Genomic DNA, 9,346 nt, shown 5'->3' on the forward strand with positions numbered 1-9,346 from the left:
ATGTTTCCACAAGCTATTTAAAAAATAACATTTTCATTAATATTTATTGTTACCTATAGCAAAATATTACCTTCTGCATTTATATTTATTTTAATCAGTGATAAACGTAAGGAGGAATGTGGGGAACCTTATTCCGCCACTTCCAAAAAAATATCAATAGCGTCTCTCCACTTCCTAAAAACATATAATGGGCAAAGATTGGCGCGGGGAGCGCTTGACGTCATGCGTCCCCATACTTTTTCATATCTACTTTTACCCCTGATTTTAATGTAAAACATGATTAAGTAATAGATTGTTAAACGGCGTGAGAAACATCTTGGCATTTGAAAGCGGCGCTCCAAGTTCCCTTTAAATGCTGCTAGCAAATGAGAGGCTAGCGGTATTGCCACGTTTATTTTCCACACATCCACGTCTATCCCTTGTCACCTGATCGCGCTGTATTTTGTCTGCTTACCCGTAGCCACACCCCTTTACCACTTGGCAAAGTCACGCCAGAGCTTGCGTTTTATTCGTTTAGCTGAAATGCCAAGATGTTTGTCACAGGTCTTAGTGTTACTTTCTTCACTTATGTTTATTTTTATAGTAAAAATAATTTTAAATAATTACTGAATACTGATTAAAATTATGTAGTGTTCTACTACTTTTCTTCATTTATGTTTATTCTAAGCTATGATAAAATAAATACTATTTGTATCATATAAGGTTACTGTAAACTGTAACAAAATATTACTTTTTTGTATTTTAATTATCAAGAATGCTAATGTGACACTAATAAAGTATAACATTAACATAAATACTAATAACAAGCTCATAACTAAGTTACTTTTTCAATTAAGTTCATTTTATATTTAATAAAATAGTTTTGAATAATACGCAATATTGCTTACAACGTTTAGTTAACGTTCAATTAACGAAAAAACAAGTTCTAATCTAATACTATTTCTTTACTTGTGTTTATTTTATAACATTATTGTGTTTACTTGTGTTTATAACATTATTTCATTATTTTAAAGTAAAAGATGCTATGATAAATAGTATTCTTTCATTTGTTTTTTGTAAACTATAATAAAATATTACTTCTTGCATTTAGGGTTATTTTAAAGTAAAGCAGTTTTGTACTAAAATTACTTCCTTCATTTAAGTTTATTTTAAGGCAAAACAGGTTTCATTACTAAAAATCTATCTGAAAAATCAATCAATACTAAAAATCTTCCCTTCAATAACATTTACGTTGTGTGTTTTTTTCTAATTCTTATACACCATAATAAAACATTATTTCATTATTTTAAAGTAAAAGATGCTCAAACAACACTCAACATTAGCACAATGAATTAAAACATTAAAGTTAGATAAGCGATAATAGATTTATAGCGTTAAGTAGATATACGTAGTATCAAATGAAATGTTAAATTTAATGTCCCTCGCTTATGGGACATTCGACTTTAAGGGCCTGACATACTAAAAATAATACAAAACTTACCATTTTTCTTTTGCTTGCTTTTCATAAGTGAAAGGAGATAATGAAATACAGCTTACCACAATCATAGATAATGTTATTCTACAACAGAAAATATTAACCTCAAGAATTTTCAGTGTTACCATCCACAGAAACTACAGTGTTGTCAAAATAACATTTCCCCCAAAATCTAAGTTAAGGCAGCGACTAGAGGAACGAACTCAACTGCATTTGATTACGTATTATGTCGTCTTGGAATCCTGTGAACTACTTTTTTAAATAATAGCTGTATTTAATTTGTAGTAAACAAAATTGTTTTAACATACAGTTATTAAAAGTAAATAATAAATGTTATTTAAAAAGTAGTTCACAGGATACCAAAACAACATGACACGTAATCAAATGTAGTTGAGTTCGTTCTTCTAGGCGCTGCTGATTTTGGAAGAAATGTTATTCTGACAACACTAAAAATTCTTCAGGTTCGTATTTTCTGTTGTAGAATAACATTATCTATGATTGTGTGATAAGTTGCATTTCATTATCTCCTTTTACTTATGCAAAGCAAGCAAAAGAAGAATGGTAAACTGTCTATTATTTTTAGTATGTCAGGTTCTTAAGGCTTAAGAATATGAATGATTGGGGATAAATAATGTTGGAAGAAAGCAAGTGGTAGACAGTGGGAGAATCCCGATGGACATGATGTGACCGGAGATCGAGCCAAGAACTCTTCTAATCAGTGGTGACTGTTGTGCCACTGTGCCCTAGAAGCAGATATAAGTGCCAATGCATATGATATCGGATGGCATAAAATGTTAAAGGTTTAGTTTTAACAAAATAAAAAATGAATTTCACATACATTTCTATCGTAGATCCCAAAGTTGTTGCGAAAAGCATTTGAATAAATAAAACTATATGACAGGCATTTTAAGCGTCTCGCGGGAGCAATTATAGCTGCTTATACATTCTGCATAGTATTTCACCATTAATCTTACTACAAAACGAATCTGAATGTAGAGCATGAATCCCTGCTTCTCATCGAAAAGACAAACGATGTATACAAATAGCTAAATTTTCTCCCGTACAAAAGTCCAAAGCTGTAGGTAAAAGATAAGCGAACGTTTTCAATTAATTTTGTTGAAATATACAACCAGTAGAAATGATTTGCTCACTTGTTGAAAACGAGATACGTACTTTATTGAAGGCATTTTCCTATTTGTTACCAGTAGAGAATTAGCTATATGTTACTGATGCATTATTTATCAACAGTGTAATGGATGATGTAACCAAATGCAAGAAGGAGGATGTGTATAGGCTGCTATAAATATTTCTCAAGGTTAATTCGTATTAACTTCCAGGAAACCAAGCAAGCAAAGGACGAGTTCATACACAATCTATCTGTCTTTCTTCGTAGATCGCCAGTATGCTGCTTACCATAAAATCCTCCAATTCGATTTTACTCTTTACTGCTTCATTTATTATCGCAATTTCTTTTAACCGTGTATTCTTTATAGCAGTGTTTCTCAAAACTTTTTCAAGTAAGGAATATTTTTAATCAGTCAGAATGATCTGCAAAGCGCTCTACTTTTGTCCCCTTTGAAAGGAAATTAATCATTAAAAAAAAGTTTTGAGTATATGTTAATACAAAATAGATTTTAAAAAACGTATGTGGCGTAGGTTACATGCGTAAATCCTGCAGCAAACGTATAACTTAAAACGTGTGTTTTATAATATTTTTCGTATGAAAGAAAGAAAGAACAGTTTAGAGGCGGTCAGGATCTCACATACAGATGGACGTATTTAACATATAGCTGACGTATGTAATATATGGAAGATTGTTAGATGTCAGACATTCTCCAAAGGCATGATGTAACATCTAAGCGAGATAAAGACAAAACGTATGTAATATATGGATAACGTATGCTACGTATAGATTTCCCTAATAAATTTATGAATTTCGTACAATTGCACAATATACCGCTGTCTGGCCAAACGGATTTTTCTCAGTGGAGTCCTGGTTCCGGAGGAAATGTTACGCCTGGCAATTGTTCCAAGTGGCGTACAAGAAGAGAGAATTGTTCTTACGTACACAATGCGGCATTAAAAATTATCACTGTACTCAAAGTGTTTTATCGGGGCCGCAGTGGCTCAGTAGTAGAGTGTTCATCTCTGATACATGGGGTCCTTGGTTCAATCCCAGCTCGCGCCAAATGAACTTTGTAGTGGACAAACACCGCGAGCATGGATTTTCTTGCGGTTCTCCCGTTCTCCCACTTTCTTCATTTCACCATTCCCTTCATTTCTTGTCATCACCGTGTACTTTAGTCTAGCCGGCATAATCGTGGGACGTAAAACTGAAAGACTTCATTTCATGTCATTTAAAGTGTTTTTTTTTTCCTAACTTGATTCACTTCACTTGCATGGCACATGCTCTCCAATGCATAGTGGCGGATCTAGAAGTAAAAAACTGGGCGGGGGGCAGCCAGAACCGAGACTATGATAGGTCTATCATAAGTTTACTATAAACTTTTAAAAATATATAAATAATAGCTTAAATTATTTTTGTCACCCAAAAAACTGGGGGTGGGGGTGGGGGCTAGGCTCCTCGGCCCTGGCCTAGATCCAACACTGCCAATGCATTGCTGAGGAGGTGAGAGCCAAGGTAATTATTATTATTATTATTATTATTATTATTATTATTATTATTATTATTATTATTATTATTATTATTATTATTATTTTCTACTTTCGCATTTTTATGATTTTCTGCTTTCTAGCGCTTTTGTTCAAGTCGCTTAATATTCTTTTTTTTAAAAGTTTTTATTTCCTGTTTTTAGTGCGTTTTTGAAGTTAGTAATTCTTCTTTTTAAGGTTACTTAATTTATCCATTTTTTTCCTTTTTCCCAGTAGATTAGTTAGATACCTAACGGTGGGTCACTAACTCCCTACAAATATATATATACGAGGAGCAGCCAAAAAGTTCCACGAATTGTGTTGTAGTTCTTTATTATCACAATGTAAGTACACATTTCATTAATCACCTTCAGCTTTGGTACCTTCGGAACACACACACACACACTTCTTCCATCATTCCTGCGATTGATGGAAACACTGACGAAAGTCCTCTTTTGGTATCCTCTGAGCAGGCCCGTATCCAAGGGGGGTCTAGTGGGGGCCGGCCCCCCTAAATTTTTACGGGTCACCGAAAAATTTTCACGGTCCCCCGAAAAATTTTCATGGTAGGCTTGCAAATGAACTACAATATGGTGATGAAATATTATATGGTTCGATCGGGCCCCCCTACATTTTTGGGCTGGCTACAGGCCTGCTTCTGAGGTTCAGGGCCACGTTGGTTTTGATCTTCTGCGTTGGCGAAGCGGAAAAGGCCCATTTTGGGCTTTGGGAAGCGCCAAACATCCGATGGTGCTAAACTCTTTTTAAGGCTATCGAACTCTGTGAAACAGATTTTCCCCAATTTGTACATGAACTTGATGTTTGCGCGTTGCTCAATCTGTGAAATCGCACCATCAGGTCCTAGCACTGCTTCTATCAGCTACATTACTCGTTGCACTGCCTGTTATAACCTGTTAATACTTGTCTAATTCATAATTAGGCAACATATACAAGGTACACTCATGTCCAAAATTATTGTCGCATGTCTATAAATACGTTGTTCTAGGAAAATAATTTGATAATGAATTCGCCCGGTATTTCTTATAATGTTAATATGTGTATAATCGGCAAAAACATGTGTGTGGAAAATTTCATGTCAAAAGAGCAATAAATAAGAACAATAAAACGAAAATAAAACTTTGTTGTCAATTTAGCAACATGTTATTTTACTCATTATAATTTTTGAATTTATAATTCTTTTCTTATGAAATTTACCACAAATGTACATTTTCCGATTATACACATACTATCAGTATTCAAAGTACCCTGCAAAATTATTATCAAATTATATTCTTACAAGAAGACAGTTATAGATATGCGACAATAATTTTGGACATGAGTGTACATTGTGATTGCACTACAAATGCCACAACTAGATCAACATTCCGACACATTTTTGACTGCTCTCGTATATTAAATTGGTCTACGCGCAAGGGCGCCCATGTTGTGGTTTCCAAGCGGGGGGGGGGGGCAAGTATAAGAGACGTTTCAAAAATAGTTTAAAATTTTGCTGTAACTAATGTAAAAATTCTATTGGATTTTCGATATTCTTAAGTACAATTTCTTCTAGGGGGTGGGCAAGCGCCCCACCTCCCCCCCCGGATGGGCGCCCTTGTCTACGCGTTACGGAGCATTAACACTATCGGCTATTGAAGAGTTTTATAATATAACTTCAAAGACTGTCATCAAATTCTGATAAAACTTAAATGAAATCTGCGAGAAAGTATAGACTCTACTATTTGAAACAATTAATTAATAAATGATATATGTAAATTACTATTATTATTTGTAAATATAAAAATATAAAATACCCTGGTATTTTAATGTGATTACTGATCTTCTTACAGAGAAGAAAGCTCGATCTCTGATTTTCCCCGTGGTAAATCATTATGCTTATTTTTCATTCTAATTTTAAAATAGAAAACAATTATAATGAAATATAGGACTCGGGTTTTTAAAAATCCACTTTCTCTTTCGAAAACTGTATCTAACCTTTAACTAAAAGGGAAGGTCACTAAATAACGAACAAATAAACAAATCTCCTATACTTTAAAAACACAAATGTAGGTAATTTGTATGCATGTTTGCTTTATTGAATTTATTGAATGATATGTTAAAATTTCAGGTTACGAAATAGTCTGCAACAATAAAGAAGCAATAATGGTCATGACTATGATAAATACGTTTTTCAACATTAAAAATGTACAGAAAAGTAACACAGTATGAAACTTAAAATTGTAGATTTATAGTAGAGGTTCATAGTAATGTGAAATACAAATATATATTTTCCCCTATGTCTTGCAATTTGGTTCCTATAGAATTAATAATTTGTTTCGATTTCCTCGCGGCACACCAGCGGCCCATTCGCGGCACACCGGTTGGGAAACGCTGACGTAGATGATTCCGCATGCATACAAGGGCGCCGAACCTGGGGAGCCAAGGCGGTCTGCCCCCTCCCCAAAGTTCATGTGGGCCCCTATTCTATATTTGAATATACAATATTTGGCATAATTTGAGTGCAATTTGTCTTAAAATCTTCATACATATACCTTCTGTATCTGAATGCTACCCCCCAAATTTACAGGGAAATCGGAGCCCTTGCGTGCATACCCCAAAATCTGAGGCCATCATCTTGTCGGCCGATTTCACCGTGTTCGTCTTCTTCGTAGCTTGATAGCCTTTACAAAAAAAAAAAAAAAAAAAAAAAAAAAAAAAAAAAAGTGTTTTGACCGTTCCTTTGATTTTGGAGTGTAGTAGTGTATTCGTGTCTCTTCCACTGTTATGTATCGACGCAGAAACTAGTCGGGATTGAGACGAAAAAGCGACGAAACCAGCCTTCGAATCGATCACATGATTGCATTTATTCTCCACTGTGAGCAAACGGCGGCACACATATTGCCGAGAGTTTTTCAAATCCAATTTTTCGTGCAAAATTGGAAACACTGTACCTTGAGATATGCCTGTGGCCTCAATTATTTCGCACACTTTCATTCGTTGATCACTCAAAACTATATCGTGGATTTTAACAATCATTTCGTAGGAAGTCACTTCCACTGGACGTCGCAAACGATATTCATCATTTGTGGATGTACGACCACGTCTAAACTCATTTAAACAATTTGCAAACAGTCGCAAACACAGGAGCAGATGTGCCATGAACTTCATTCAACTTGGTTTTGATCTCTTTTGGTGTTAAATAGAAGTGTTTAATAACCGTTCGAAACTCATTTTTTTCCATTTTTCTAAATAAACAAAAGGATGTTCCTTCAATCAGCTACGAAAACGAAACGACGGATACATACGAAAATTTAACAACAATCTAGTAAGGAATGACGCTTACTAAAACCTTTTTTCGATACTATGATGTCATCTTTCGGATTTTCTATGGACTTATTGAACGACCCTCGTATATGGGACCATTCGAAAAGAATATATTTAAAAAAATAATCGAAAGTGGTAACATTGCCTTCTCATTTAACACAGGACACCTTACCAATTTGGAGATCATTGGCGTGATTGGAAAAATTCCACAATTTTAGATTGAAAACTGCTTATTTCCAAGGGCGTTCATGTTGTGATTTCCAGGGGAGGCAAGTATAAACGACATTTCAAATATAGTTTCAAATTTTGCTGTAACTATTCTAAATATTCTATTTGGTTTTCGATATTCCGAAGTACAATTTCCTCTATAGGGCGGCGAGCGCCCCACCTTACCCCCCCCCTAATGAGCGCCCTTGCTTATTTCCAACAACTTCCCTCTCTTTCCATATTTTCATATCTTTACTCATAACGGAATGGAGTTTTGATATACTCGATACAGTGTACTACGAACCGAAGGCTTGGGGGAGGGGGAGTAGCTGCAAACAGAAATATAGGTTACCAAATCACTTTGTGAGGGAAAAGAACGAGGATGTTTTGTCTACCCTGTCAGAGGGTAAAAAAATCTTTCAGAGCACCAAAGATCAAAGTTCAAGCGAGTGCATAGAGAGAACTCTCTTTAGGTTTCTACCCTCATTTATGGGGATAATATGATAAATTAAAGTTAGGACACATTCTCATTTTAATTTTGACAGTCTTCTTTACTTCATTAATTTGCTTATTAGAGAGAGAAAAAAAGCATGGTAACTCTAGATTCTTAACTTTAAACTAAGGACATTAATTTTAACTGACAGTTTTCTCTAATAATGTCAATTAGAGAAATTTTTCTGAAGAAGATTCATATTTCTTTCTCACACATGACGGCCACCTGTACTTGGAGTCATACAGTAAGAATTATATGCGTATCACTGTTACGAATACAGAAACAACATACAGATACAAACCTAATCTGTTACTTAACAGTGTATTTCCTCTTTTTACAGATTCAGTAAATAAACAAACAATAAATAAATAATGAAATACAGCAGAATATTACCAATTATTATTCGCTAAGAACGACATGAATCGCATAAAAATTTGATTTTTCTCGACAACTAAGCATAAGAATTTACCCTGAAGGTAAAGGTCTGCAGGGCTCGGGCCGAATCCACGGGTTTAGGCCCTACCCGGCCCGCGGGCCAACAAAGCATAAATCACTTCGGATTTGGGCCGGGCTCGGACCATAAAATTTTAAACATAGAAGTATATTTCTCGGGTCTAACTTTGCAAACTCTGTCGAACTTCTAAAGCACAACTGCAAAATTAAACCTCTAATTGCTATAAATAAAAATATAATTTTTCGTTAATTATTAAGCTTCTGTAATTCGGGCTTATTTCGGGCTCATTTGATTATCGCACTGGCTTGGGTCGGGCTCGGGCCTAAAGGCTAAAACATATTTCGGACTCGGGTCGGTCCTCACATTACAAATTCGCAGACCGGGCCGAGCTCGAGCTAAAAGTTCCGGCCCGTACAGACCTTTACCTGAAGGATCTCAATTTATTTAGCTCCCATAATTATGCATATAATGTTTCCAAAACTGCGGTAAAAAAAAAAAAAAAAAAAACGCACCATACCTTGAACGTACAACTGAACATGAACACATTATTCTTATACTTTTCCTCACAAGAATTTTAATCTCTGTTCTCCATGACATGGTCCATCAATGCATCATTGTCACAAGCAACTTGACAGACTCGTATTGGTACCCTATGGAACTCTTCTGTGACAGCTTTCCATAGTGTCGTATTGTGTATGTGATATGATACTCGATATGATACCTTTAAAACACCCCATCTGTGGTT

General features: G+C 35.0%; 1 protein-coding gene across 1 annotated transcript in view; it reads right to left on the bottom strand.

The window, feature by feature from the left end:
• Window positions 1-9,346, bottom strand: part of brp (ELKS/RAB6-interacting/CAST family member bruchpilot) — a gene marked incomplete in the record, with an annotated part of 771,444 nt that overhangs the window by 263,772 nt on the left and 498,326 nt on the right.

Source organism: Thermobia domestica, chromosome 16, assembly GCF_964235325.1.
Source record: "Thermobia domestica chromosome 16, izTheDome1.hap1.1, whole genome shotgun sequence".
Classification (NCBI taxonomy): Eukaryota; Metazoa; Arthropoda; class Insecta; order Zygentoma; family Lepismatidae; genus Thermobia; species Thermobia domestica.